Source organism: Trachemys scripta, chromosome 7 (assembly GCF_013100865.1).
Source record: "Trachemys scripta elegans isolate TJP31775 chromosome 7, CAS_Tse_1.0, whole genome shotgun sequence".
NCBI classification, from domain to species: Eukaryota; Metazoa; Chordata; order Testudines; family Emydidae; genus Trachemys; species Trachemys scripta.
The window spans coordinates 99027041-99041837 of NC_048304.1; the positions used below are offsets into that span (position 1 = coordinate 99027041).

The window sequence follows — 14797 nt, forward strand, 5'->3', positions numbered from 1 at the left end:
GCAACAGAGGGTCCTGTGGCACCTTTGAGACTAACAGAAGGATTGGGAGCATAAGCTTTCGTGGGTAAGAACCTCACTTCTTCAGATGCAAGTAATGGAAATCTCCAGAGGCAGGTATAATGTCCACACTGATTTATACCTGCCTCTGGAGATTTCCATTACTTGCATCTGAAGAAGTGAGGTTCTTACCCACGAAAGCTTATGCTCCCAATACTTCTGTTAGTCTCAAAGGTGCCACAGGACCCTCTGTTGCTTTTTACAGATTCAGACTAACACGGCTACCCCTCTGATAAATGGAGGTTGGGACACATTGAGAGAGTAATCTAAAATAGGTTGAAAAGATCTGCACTTAGCTATTTACCCATTAAAACATCTCTATTTAAAGCAATGCTACTTTAAAGTTATTCTTTACTACACTTTTTGTCATTAAGAATTTGTTAATGGGAAGTGTTTGAGTCTATAAATGACTAACTGATTTCAGTTTGGAAAAAACTGACTCTCGGCATCATATTTAAGTCTAGCTGAAGTTTTTTAAAACAATTTAAAAAAAACCACATACTTTCCTTAAAAAATAAATAAAAAACCCCTGCCACTCTCTTACAAAACAGTATTTGGTTAAGGGAAACAGTTAAATTAGAAACTGACCACACTAGTACAAATGACTAGTTCACTTTCATTGTCTGAATAAGTGACTAACTTTTTACATTTTCAGACGTGTGTGTCTACCTCACTATATCTATGGCGCTCATAATGTTTATGTACAATGGATTTCTTTTTGAAAAGGTTTTAAAATTTAGTCCCTTTAATACTGGCCATTGGAAACATCACATTGTTAAAGAATCAATGGGAGCCAAGAAAAACCATGAGCTTTTATTTGTCTCTTTCCACTAATATTTCTGGGTTAGCAAACTTAACTGTATTTTTTTATTTTTGGCAAGGGGACGTGGATTAAGGTTTAAGGAAAAAAACAAAATAGCATATGTTGTAATGACACTTCATTTAGTTCATTCTAGTACATACAAGCCACATTAACTGTATTAGGCAATTTTGAACTCTCCTCCCCATTACTAAAATGAGTATCACAGATATATGTTACTAGATACTGGAGCTATCGGGGGTTTTTTAAGTTACATAAAAGAAAGATCAGATCCAAGCTATTTTTAAAGTGATACTGAAAATCTCCCAAACTTCACTGTAATTCAGTTTGTTTTTAAATTGGCTTTCATTCTTTAATATTTTAAACATTTCAAAAAAGAGCATTAGTAACTATCTGCAACGTTAAGTGTGGAAAAATCCTTTCCCTTATCAATCAGCATGTATTCTCAATGGGCCACAGGCTATACTGGTTGAACAGAAAAGTCTGAATGCAAGATTAAGTTAATTAATGAACTGCAATAGGTTAATATCCACCTCAGTGCATTTAAGACGAATGCATCTAGGATGTACAGAATATGGGTAGAGATGACTGAAAGAAGCAGAGATTAATTTAGAAAACCTCACAATCTGAATTACTACTTGATTGCTTGTTTATGTGCTTGAAATCAGCGTTCTTAATTGATTCTCTCAGCCCTGCAATAAACATCTTTGAAAAGCTTTAAAGTGTGCAGAATAATGGCCACATAATTGTGTTGCACATTTTCCAAGTTTTAATTGACACAAAAGTGAGTCCATTGTACTTAAGACACTACACTGATTTCATTCTATTGCATGTCCTGCTCCAATTACATTTCTTAGAATACAGTATATAGTAAAAGTTTTGTAGCTTTAAAATTAACAAGTGTGTGAAATCTGTAAGTAAAATAAGCAGCAGCAATAATTTTTGGGATTTTATCAAGAGTAGCTAGTTTTAAGTAATAAATACATTCCAAGTTGTGGTATTCACTATTCTCCTAGTTCACTGCTTTACTTGTCAATTCCCTTGTTTTCGGTTAAATATCCTTAAGACTTTCCTGTCAGCCTCACACCAAAAGAGTCTCCTAACTCCAGTCCAGGTGCCCGTCACCCTTCACAGATAAGCAGTGCAATCTGACAAGGAAACTCATCCTGCTGTCATCTGCATGGCAACCTCAAGATTCTCCTGGGGAGCATGTCAGGATGTTTACAGACTTCATGAAACTCTAGGAGAACAGCTGTGCTCTTATCTTCTGTTACCTTGAAGAAAGTGAAAGAGGGAGAGAGGTTATTGCAAGTGGCACAGAACTGACCAATATTAGCTGTGAGAGGCTCATTCTCCTTTACTTCATCCAAATATAACCTGCAACTCTTGCGGTCTAAATTTGCATGGCAAACTGAAGACATAGCAGCTACAGTTTAATAAGAGCCTCATTGAATTAACAGATCTTAATTAAAGTTGGAAGTAAGCAACAATACCACTGAAATATTTTTTGAAGAATGGAGTTGTCATTTTAATGATGAAGAACAGAATGTGATAGCTGGCTAGCTTAGTATTTAAATCTCAAACAATTCACTTTTTGGTGTAGGGATATTTAAAGTTAACCAGAGTCCAGTATAGGAAAAGACTACCAGGAATTTTTAAGATTCTTATAATCCATTTTTTCCCCCTTGTGACCTGTACTTCGCCATAAATAAATAATAATTATAAATAGGAAAAAAGGTTCTTCATGCAATCCAACCCCTTTAACTCTTTGTAAGCATGGGAGTAAGGAATTGCAGCTGTTTAAATTAGCTGATGCATCTTTAACATCTGAGTTTTCAGGTAGAAATGTACATTTCTGATAAAAAAAAAAAAAAAAAAGCAAAAAGCAAGAGATGTTTCCTTCCAGCCAACCATACACTGCTCAGAATAGAAATAATATTTAAAAAAAAAAAAAAAAAAAAAAAAAAAAAATCAGAAATGAGTACATTTCATTTCAACTTAAGGTTTAAAACAGAGAGACCCGAGATGATTGTGAGATACTGCTGTCAAACCAGATTGGCACAGAGTATTCCTCCCACACCATTCTTGCAGGATACCAACGAGAGTCATTAACACTCCCGATAGTCCAATCCATACCTCTAAGCAGAGGAAGTTATTCATATCCAACTATAGTAATCTAATAGTTGTGATATGTACCTATTTTATTGGCCTTTTAAAGTTAAACTAAGAGCCCCAGAAGTTCTTATTAACAGGTTACCTCAAAGACTATACGGGAACACTTGATTTGCATTTAAAGAGAAACTGTCAATATAAGAAGATTCCAGGACTGTTTCTGTGTTTCGCTCTGAAGCCTAGAATGTCTGTGGAATCAGTGTGAAGTGATCAAACAGCTATAAACATGGCTGAGAGTTCTTTTTGTTCAGAATATCACGAAGTTCAATCATCACTGGGATTCATAGTCTGTTACCAACCTATTTTTAAATTCTTAGCCATTTCTACTTTACAAATTACACATGACAGCAAGGCATGTATTTATGTCATGCCACGAATCCTAGATCACCACCACATTAGAGGTAACAACCAATCACCACCCTTACTCAGATAATTTGCACGTAGCAGTTTCATTGGCTGTATGAGGAAGACTGAACAGATGGATTATTTGGCCCAAGTACCACACTTATGCAACAGCATGCGCTTTCCGCTACTAATATGGAATGAAGTCACAACATTCAAAATGCTGCATTCCTCCCACTCTGACATGAACAGCATGTGCTAAGATTATTAGGCAGAAAGTAAGATTGTGGACCCTGTCATCTGGCCTGCAGTAGCCTTGGGCAGAAGGCTGCATCACTGGGAGGGTTTGTTTGTTTATTTAAAGAAAGAGGCAACATTTAACAAGGTTAAGATTTTACCTAGAAGTCCTTGCAACTTATGCCTGCCATTCTGTTAATTAACTCTGCTGTGAAAAGTGTACTGAAATTGTGCTGCAGTATCTTGGCATGATCAATGGCCTTAAACATTTGCATATCTATTTAACACACACCCTTCCGTTTATCTTGAAGACTGACTGGAGTAAAACTGGTTAAGAATAGGACTGAGCAGTGCAAGTCAGGACATCCTGTTGACAGAAGAGTGGCTGAAAACATTGAGGTCATCCACAAGTTTTTAAAACATTTTCCCCTAGAGAAAACAGGTCATCACAAATGGACTTCAGAAGCAATTCAGTCAGGGCCTAGCACTAAAATCCATGATCAGTCCTAACTCACAAACTAATACTGTCAGCATACGGAGTCAGGATTTAGGATTTTAGGGCCTCACTTTTACCTTTCTGATGAATAATAGAAAGAGATGTAATACTATGGTTAAGGGTAAAAGACCTTTTTTATAAAACCCTCAGAGTTTAAGTCTAAAAATTGAATTATGAGAAGAAAAATCCACTATAATGATTTAAATAAGTCAATGCTAACATTATCACATTTCCCTGCACTGCTAAAAATGCACCAAAGCCTCCTTCCTGTCAGCATGAGAAACTAAGGGTAGGTCTACACTTACCGCCGGACCCGGAGGTAAGCAATCGATCTTCTGGGATCGATTTATCGCATCTTGTCTAGACGCGATAAATCGATCCCGGAAGTGCTCGCCATAGATGCCGGTACTCCAGCTTGGTGAGAGGAGTACACGGCATCGACAGGGGAGCCTGTCTGCTGTATCTGGACTCGCGGTAAGTTCGAACTAAGGTACTTCGAATTCAGCTACATTATTAATGTAGCTGAATTTGCGTACCTTAGTTCGAAATGGGGGGTTAGTGTGGACCAGGCCTAAAAGTGAAACTGACCTGCCTGTCCTTGTCCAAGGTGACTGAAAAGCAAAAAAGCAAAAAACACAAAAAACCCCACAGCCCTTAAACATGATAAAAAGCTAGAAATTCAGTATTTTAATAATTTACAATCTTATTAGTGACAGGAAATTTGTTTTTAAGTCACTTCCTTTGACATGCCTATGAAACTTTTATGCTAAAGCACCTTTATACTGCAGCAAAGTCTGTATTCAGAAATTTCTTGTACACTTTCAAAACTCAGCTACTTCAAAGAAGAGCCTCAAAAAAACCCAAAACACAAACTGACTGAAAACAATTATTTTATCAAGCACATTGGGGCCTGGAAGTTATCTGCAATGTGTGATTTGCGCCTTTGAAACATTAAGGGGGAAAAAAAAAAAAAAAAAAAGGTGGAATTTTGAAAGATACCTACATCATTTCAGCATTTACTGTTTGCCTTAAAGAAATAATTCTGCAAACTTGTTCAGATTGTACATTCCCAAACTATGCTCACAAAGAAACTTAGTTATTTTGTGGTATGGGAAGAAATATTAAGTACATAGCAACTGACAATTTCTGGTTTGAATTTTTGAAGCATTACTAACAAAAACCCACAAAAACCTAGATAGTTTTGTTGGAAGATTTAATCTTATGACAACAACTGTTTCCCCTCATCCCACCTTTTCTTTTCACTGAATGTGTACATAACTCAGCCTGCCTTGTGTGTTCTTTAATGAAACTGCTTCAAGACCAAGATCAAAGACGATCTTCTCACAACAGAAATTTGATAGGACTGCACAACTGCAAGTTGGCTTTTACAACAGCTTCGATAAAAACACGGTGTCCCTAAAGGTGAATGCTTATAACTTCTCTTCACATTAACCTACAGTTCTGGTGCCACTACAAACCAGCACCTAATAACCTTGAATATAGGAGCTCATGGCTCAAATAGAAAGATGAAGCTTCTTAAAAGTAAGAGCACAAACAGCTATTTTAAATAGACTACCAGATAGATTCAGCAGTTTTCAAGTGCAGTTCATTTGACTAGTGAAGGAATATTTATCAGATGAATGAAGAGAGGCTTACCTGGTTACTCTCAAGCTTCAGATGGCTAGTACCATACAATACCTCAAAATAAAACGAAGTTTGAGATTCTGTAAATTGCTAAGTCCCCGATGATTTATTGATTCAGGTCAACAGCATGAGAGGCAGCATGGTCAGTGGCTAGGGCTACAGCTAGAGATGTTTGGAACAATCCAGGTGGCAGAGGAAGAGGAGCCCCACTTACGGGGATGCTGGAACAATTTGTACAGTGGGGGTGCTGAGAGCCATTGAACCAAACTGTAAATGTAAACCCTGTATATGATGGGAACCACTTCAAGCCAGGAGTGTTGTAGCACCTCAGGTTCCAGCCCCTATGCCCACTTAATGCAGCTGGTGAATCCTGTTGCAGGCTTGTTGTATATGACTAGCCATTTTGTATCTGCTGCAACTATATAAGTCCCCTTGATAAAAATAAAACACACACCCATGATTTAAATGTGCCACTCTGTCTTCTGCTTAGTCTGGTCCTGCCTTGCGTCTGGGTGGTGGATGTTATACCACTGTGTTATTAAACCTGCTTAAGACATTTCTCCCCAGGGAAAAAGTCAAACACAGTAGTTGGGTCAGCATTATGTTCTCAGAAGTCATTTGGCATTTTAATATATTATATACTTTGATGCCTTAAGAAAAGACACCATTCCCCACACTAATTCTATTTCACAAAGAAATATCAGATACCACATAGCTGGATGGAATCCAAAAGTTAAAACTAGCACTAATATTTAAAGGCCAAGATTTTTATTTTATTTTATTATTATTATTATTATTCACTAAAGACAATTTCAGATGATCTGATTTTCAGAAAGTGATGAACTATCAGGCCCCTTTGATAGAGCAGGGAAACCTTAAAAAAAAAAAAAAAAATCACTAGTGTGGGTCACAAATACTAGCCGTAAGGTTGTGGGTCACTCTTTTCCTCTTTTGATTCATCAGGTGTGCATTGGAAAATATCAATAGGTTATAAAGCAGAATAATAAAACAAACCAAGTAAAAGAGGAAAGATTTTTCAGACTTCAACCAAACACAAAGTAGCAATAAATTTACGTTTCATGCCAATTTAGACATCGTGGGTCATTATCTGAGAAAAGTTCAGTGTTGCCAACCTCAAGCACTGAAAAACTCATTCTTCAATCCTCAAAATAAAATAATTAGATTTGCTTAAAAATAGTGATTAAAAAAAAAGCTCATTGGATTCTTTATGTTCACTGGATTTTCAGCCTTTAGGGTACACACTGTTCACATTTTCAAGATTTTCTCCATAATCACGAGGGCTATTTTTTAAATAAACTGAAGCAGAGATCCTCCCCTAGTCACTTGATTTTAGGAGCCGGAGCTTTGAGACGGACAACAAATATCACAAGAGTTGGAAACACTGAGTTACACTTTATGTAAAGGCTGTTCAATTTACACCTAAAATTTGTACTTCTCACAAGTCAATCCCTGCAGAGACAAACTTCAATCTGATAATCAGACCTGCATGGGCATGTCTCTGTAGGCATGAGCAGAGGGGCTGCTTGCATGGATCCAATCACAGGATCTGATCCCAAGATAACAAGAGGTTCATGTGACTGTTCTTGAGGCATCCAGGACTGGAAATCATTGTGTTAGCCCCCTGCCTCTCATGATAGGTAGTCTTGCTCACAATGCTGGGTGTAAACTCCCTAATGCCACCAGCCTGTTACCTCAAGCACTCTCCTGTGGGCTATGCCAGCCTTGTCTTTGTCTTACAGGTTAACAATAGGTCCCTGCGCCCCTTTGAATCATTCCCCTGTGATGTCTAGGCTGTCATTGGTTACTCTCACTAATCCCAGCTCCTCTGTCCTTAAAAATAAAAAAGCAGTGTTCCCCAGTTTACTAATGTTATCTTAAATCACTGCTCCAGTAAAAATCACAGCACTCGTGAGCATATCTAATTTTTTTTAAATGCATTTATGTAAGAAACAATGGAGAATTAACTAGAAACAAAACAGTGGAAACAAATGGTTACAATACAAAACAAAATCATAAAACACAAACCTGGGTCTACACTTAATAGTTACCTCTATTTAATAAAGTAGGTCTCCCCCCCCGCCCAAAATTCAGTCTGTTGAGGAGCTGGCTGGCTTCACAGGAACAAGGATCCAATTTTTCATAAATCCCCACTCCCCAAGATGTCTCCTCAGTGAAAGGATGCAGAGGATCTTTCTTCCCCCTCTCATATACTGAACTGTCTTTATTAACAGGCAGAGCAAACATAGGTTATTGTGTTTTGTTTTTTTTAAACCTCCAAGTAGTTTCCACTGTTGCAGTTACCGGTGATGATTTTCAATTGGTAGTCTTGGAGCAAGGCTAGACATGATCTTTGCAGAGGACAACTCCCTCTGCCTGAATGGGCCATCACCAAGACATTTTATAGTAGAACCTCAGTTACGAACCCCTCAGGAATGGAGGTTGTTCGTAACTCTGAACAGTGACTTAATATTGCTTTGAAACTTTATGCAGAAGGAAAATGTGGCTTTCCCTTCATTTTTTTAGTTTACATTTAACACACTAATGTACTGTATTTGCTTTTGGGGGGGGGGGGGGGGTCTCTGCTGCTGCCTGATTTGTACTTCCAGTTCCAAATGAGGTGTAGGGTTAACTAGTCAGTTCATAAGTCCATCAAGCGTATTTTCAATACAAATACAGTAGAACCTCAGGAGTTAGGGACACCTCGGGAAAGGAGGTTGTCCACAACTCTGAAATGTTCTGCAACTCTGAAGAAGAGATTACAGACTTCAGACACATTAGGCAGGAAGAAGCTGCAGCTGTCAGGTGTGTGTGTGGAGGGGCTCTGGCTTCAGACCCTCAGGGCACCAGGGCTCCAGGCCGGGGGCTCAGGACTTCAGCCCCATGGGACCACCAGGGCTCAGTGCTTTAGACCTGAGGGGAGCGATGGGGCTTGGGGCTCCCCACAGTTCTGCTCCCAGCTTCAGCGGGGGCAGGCATGCCAGGGCTTGGGGCTTTAGCTACAGGGGAAGCACTGGGGCTGAAACTAGCACTTCCCTCATAGCTAAAGCCTGCCCCCCCCCCCCCACACACACACACAGAGCTGAAGCTGGGAGCAAAGCCACAGAACTGAAGCCCCAGCATCCCTTGTGAGGCTGAAACTGAGAGAAGAGCCTCAGGGCTGAAGCCCCACGTCTAAAGTCCTGAGCCCCCCACTACCCTGCAGCTGCAACCCCAACCCCCCATGGCTGAAGCCCTGAGTCCCGAGGTAGTACTATATTATATTTTGGTCTGCGCTGCTGCCTGATTGACAATTTCCAGTTCCATGGGGTGTCCGCAACTCTGGTGTTCCTATCTTTGAGGTCCTTCTGTACATTATTTCTTAAATATTACCTGTATGTGCATCTCACATTGATTATGAATCTTGACAAGTTGAGAGCTTTCTGTAGCTACCTTACGTTACCCTTTGTATTTAGTGTAGTGAGTTTGTCAGGTCTGAAGTGAGACCTGTTTAAAAGGAACAGGGGATGCTTTGCTAAGAAACCTGTGTATCACAATACATTTCACTCAAGGTACATCTAGGAAGTCATCCCCTTAGAGATCTGACAAAGAGTAAGTAAACTGTAAATATCACCTGTGAGCTAGGAATATACATTCTATATGGGTAAGTCAGCTCTCTCTCCTTTTTTGCAGGGGAAGGCGGAGTGGGAGAAGGAGGATGGGTGGAGTATGGTTTTAAGGTGAGAGATTACATATGGAGATACATGGTGAAGTACTGTAATTGAATCTTAATGCTGGATTACTAGCCCTGATGGTTTGCCAGGTACCCTAACCCACTACTGAGAGCAGTGGCAGAAATATTGCTATCTGAGGCCTTGGCTACACTGGTGCTGTACAGCGCTGCAACTTGCTGCGCTCAGGGGTGTGAAAACGCCACCCTACCCCACCCCCGAGCGCAGCGCTGTAAAGCTCCAGTGTGATCAGAGCCTGCAGCGCTGCACGCTCACTCACAGCGCTGCAAGCTGTTCCCCTCGGAGAGGTGGAGTACATACATCGCTGAGAGCTCTCTTGCAGCGCTGGCGGTGCGACTACACTCGCAGCCGCGGCAGTGCTGGGAATTCCCGAGTGTAGCCAAGGTCTCTGATATATTAATGAGCAGACTGTAGGTGAGGCAGGAAAATGGGAGCCCCAAGTGCTAGAGAGTCTTCATTCAGGCAGGTTGGCATGACGGAGAGAAACCACCACTTCCCTTCCCAAACCCACCACTGGTCTTGGCCACACTGATATATGGAAGGCTCAAACACAGTGCCCCAGAGGGGTAGTGATCAGGGCCAGTGGAGAAAGCAAAGGGAGCAGTTAGGAGTTGTTGAGGTGATCACAAGACCAGTTGCATAAATGTGATGGGAAGGAAGAAGAGAGTCCTGGGAACAGGGCATTTTCATAGGCCCCCTTGATTTATTCCCCCTCTGACCCTCTTTTTAAGGGGCTTTTCTCTTCACCCTGAGCCACCATCTGGCAACATTGCTTTGTCTACACTATAGGAAACTGTGTAAAATTTCCCACTTCTGCCCCCACTGGTTTAACTCAATGGCTTTAGAAACACTGGAAGCCCCAATATAGGCAGCCTGTTGCCAGCATTTCAAATGCTAATAAGACCCATTTCAAGCATGATTAGAAGACATGATGCCTGGGGAGGAGCGACAGCACCCAGGCCAGTCTACACTAGAGCTTCCACTATGGCCAACAATGCGGGAGTATTAATTTTCACTCATGTCGATAGGACTTGTGCCTGTGGAGGCCCACGCTCAACATTTCTCCCGAGAAAAAGTTCTCTCTGCCCATAATGGAGTAGTTATGTGGCTAGAAGTGGGGGAGTAGTCCTTTTAGAGGGATTTACTGAGGTCTAGAATTAGCACAGTTACTGCTGAATCTGCTTTTAGTCCTTTATCTAGATCATGGGGTATTTCCCCTCCCACTGAAACCTACAGAATTTCATATACCCGCTATTTAGCCTCCACTTTGTTGTTAGGGAAGGCAATTGTTATAGCACATCACTTGGAGCACAGATCAAAGGATTAATCCCGCTGGCCCAGAAGGAAGATATTTTCTAGAGATATTCTTGATTTATTCCTAGTCGGGCTGGAGGCTGAGAGGCTTAATTGTTTTAAAATCAGTGCAAAATGGTCAAATGAGAATATTGTATCCCTAAGATTCATTCTGAAACCTCAGAACTGAAATCTTCGGATTCTCCCTTTCCTGGAGAAGGGCAAGCTGAAGCTGCTTCCTGGATTATTAGCATTAAAGGGGTGCTGAAGTGCATACTCATCACTGGGACCAGATAGAAAAGTTACTGAGTGGTTTCTTCTCTCTTGTGCTTGCTCCCAATATCTTCCTAATTGAAAACAGAATACCAAAAGGGATCACCTGTTCTGTTGGAAGTTAAAGCAAGTTTTAAAAATTAAAGGCAATGTTAAGATTGCCTGCTCCTTTCCCCCCAGTAGTTTACTTCAGAGGGATATTTTCCATCCATCATCCAGTTGATGAACAACTACTGGGTAAACTCACTTAGCCTTGCCAAATCCATTTACTCCAGATCTCCAGCCTCCTCGTAAGGGAGGGGAAGGAGGCCCCAGCAGAAAGCTCAGAGACTTATTCAATTCTTGCTTCTTCCTAGAACTCTGACTGGGGTGAAGTAAAACCCCCCAACCATTTCCTGCAAGTCCCAGCTGAAATCAAAGAAAGAGCATCCTGCCCACCTAGAGACCAGAAGAGAGTGAGAAGTTTTCCCTCCAGGCAGAGCTCAGATGTGAAGTTTCTCTCTCTCCCCTTCAGCAACAAAATTCCCTAGACTCAGCTTCTCAAACAAATAAAAAAGGGTGGGGGAGGGAAATATCCTTGTCAAAGGAAAACTTTGGGGGAGGGGAGGAGAGAAACAGGTGTGTAGAAAGAGCAAATAATTCAAGAATCATTGTTAGAAGTGGCCAGAGGAAGATCAAACAGAGGATGGAAGCATCATGAGTTTATTGCATTGCCCCAGCAGGCTTACCAGCCACGAACACCAGGTTTTTGGAACAGTCTCCGAATCCCAGTGCAGCAATATGCAGCCTGCTTGGAAGGGCTGGTAGACATGCCTTCATAAGCATTAACTCATCATCTTGACTAGGTATTTATGAAATAAAATAGCTTCACAGGTTTTTTTTATTCTGCGAAAAAGGTTCACTTTACAATAAAAAGCAAACAGGAATTGAGGCTTCTCAGACCCCCATGCTTGCACCCCAGCACATCATGTGGTTTTGGGCCTAGATGAAGGCACACTTCCCAGTAAATTGGCCAGGTATGCAGATGTAACAGGTTATCTTACTCAGAGTCAAACAACACATCACTACACTTGATTCCCCTCAACTAGATAGTTTACATAGGAAACTGACTTAGTATTTAGCACAATCCAACATGCACTAAGGGAACTGTTAAACCACTTGAAAGTGTCCTTTCCTTCAGGATATTAATGAACTTCTTGAAAAGTTCAGTAAAAAGATACTGGTCCCCCATTCTGGAAAAATACATGAGTGACTAGCACCCGGACAATTACTAGACTAATTCAAGGCAGCTGCCAGCATTTGTGCCAGAAAGGCTCAGGGCTACGCTGCCAGAGAATTTATTACCCATTTGCCCTAGTGACAATGACCCATTATGTTCACTTACATAGGCCACATATCATACCAGACGAAGAAACTGCATGGGGGACTTCAGTATCTTCCCATGTTTGTCATCTAATTCAGAACTTTAAGAGTTTTTCCTTACACAAGCCTACTTGTCACAGGGTAGCACTGGCAGAAACAGAAAAGAAGCCAGTGCACCTGTGACTGCCAGCTGAGCTCCAGCTGGCCTATATGGCAGTACCTGGGCCCTGTGGGTGGGGCTGGGCAAGTTAGGCCTGAGAATCAGTTAGGAGAGGGGGAAAGAACACAGCCAGGAGGCTCTCACTCCCTGTTCCCTGGGAACAGGGAGACCGGCAGAAGTCAGGAGGCCTAGATAGTGGAGAAAGACTCCAGAGCAAGAGGAAGGCCTAGGGAGGACCCCTATGCACAAAGGGCAGGGTGCCAGGAAGAATGTAAGACCTTTATAAAGTGGATTTTGTTTACGTTCTTGCTTCATTTGAGCTTTTGAACTCTAATAGGAGACTCCAGGAGGAAGCCGGAGAGCCCCCCCATCTGAAGGAAACAATCAAGGGTGATGAATAGCCTAGAGTCATAAAAGATGGCAGAGCCAGAACCTTTAGCATTATGGTATTGAACTTTATTGTGTTATTTGAGGGGGTCCACCTTAATAACTTAACCCACTGCATATCCCACTCCGTGTTGGAAAAGTATTCTTGAGAAATCCTGAGAAGGGTGGGGTGTCTGCAGGGTCCCAGGATGGGGCATGCTAAGATGCCAACCTACGACACTACTATTCAGAACAGAATGGCCTGACAAGCGCATCACAGAAGAGTCCAGCAGCAGCGTGAGAGTGATAGGATTCTTTGATGTTTCACTGCTGCCAGAGCAGAATTCCATACTACTGCTGGCTAAGCCCTCTGAAGACGTGGAAAGAATTTCCATTGGTTAAAGGGCTAGTTATTTGTGTTTTATTTTATATTGTGAAAGCATATATTCTCCAAAAATTGATAGCTGAAGCTCCACTCTGACTCACTCGGGAAAGAGTCTTACGACCTGATTGAAAAATTATTCCCACAATCACCAAGAATGAGAACAAACAATAGAGATCTACGTAACAAGTTAATGTAACAATAGATTCAGTATGTTTTCTTAGGAAAAGCTCACACACACGCATACACACACTTAAAACGGAAAGGTGCAAAATGAAGGCACATGTTGAAGGTCGAACTATAAATGGCACATTCTAATCTACTTTCTATTACTGGCTTCATTTGTTTATTTATTTATTTTACACAAACAAAAACAGGCACCAGATCAAGTCACTCTGGTTTTAGGGATTGATGCAGGCAGGCATTGTCCCTCAACGATATTAGTAATCCTGTCACAATGTCAGTAACGGGCACTTGTGTGGAAAAGACAAAGAAGGGGATTAGGAGACTTGCAAACAGCCATTGCCTAATGAAACAAATCTTTAAATCATTCTGTTCCAATTCATGCCAAATTAAAAACTGACAATTAAAGAAATCTTGCATCAATGTTAAAAAAAAAACAAAAAACACCAGACTACTAACAATGTGCCACGCAAGTAAAAGTGTGGAAATTATCTATGCATTTCTATACTAAACATCCCTTCACACTCAAGTCCCATGTGACAGCACCTGGAGTAGGCTTAACATTTCTATTTTTACTACCACATATCCAAATCTCTTCTCTCCTTCCCCAACAGGTAGCAAGCAAAGTATCCACAGAGTTGGTTCTAGAGTCTTAAAAAAAAACAAAAAAACCCTAAGTTATTTATATTGCTCACTGTACAGCATTCAGTTTGAGGCGTGACTTGACAACAAGTGTTTTTAGTGCAATATTTAAGCAGACACCTGGAAAGTAAGAGGCATAAAAATGAGCATTTGACCCTTACTAGAGGACATCCACAGATAACAGGACTCCTTTTGGAATGGCCTCATCTCTCTTATTTTCCAAGGCCCTCAACACAAGTCCCATCTCAAAACATAGTTCTGCAGCAATTTCTGTACCTGGGATCCTATAATCCAGCTCACTTCACTTGCTGCAATCATTACACAAGTGAAAACAGAAACCCAATTAAATGAGTTTTTTCTCTCCATCTTACATATCTGGTGTCTGCACTTGGATTTTAATGTAAATGTCTAGAAGAAAGTCTGCAGAAATTTGATTTGTGCAATTTACAGCTGTCACAAAAACTTTGCCAACTGAGTTTATAAATTCCTTGAACTGCAGTCAAACTGATCACCAGAAGCCTCATTAAACAAAACTCTTGGTTATCTGGAGAATGGATACATTTGCCCTCACTCCCTGCTGCAACATTTGCAGGATCTGAGTGATATCAGAACTCAACAG

The 14797-nt window shown here is 40.9% G+C and overlaps 1 protein-coding gene across 3 annotated transcripts in view; it reads right to left on the reverse strand.

The window, feature by feature from the left end:
- Positions 1-980: 980 nt before the first annotated feature.
- The window catches only part of PWWP2B (PWWP domain containing 2B), a 41901-nt gene continuing 28084 nt past the window's right edge, over positions 981-14797 (reverse strand). For all 3 annotated transcript variants that reach the window (XM_034776979.1, XM_034776977.1, XM_034776978.1), the window contains exon 4: positions 981-2151. The gene's annotated coding sequence lies outside the window, so the exon portion shown is untranslated. The remainder of the gene's footprint in view (positions 2152-14797) is intronic.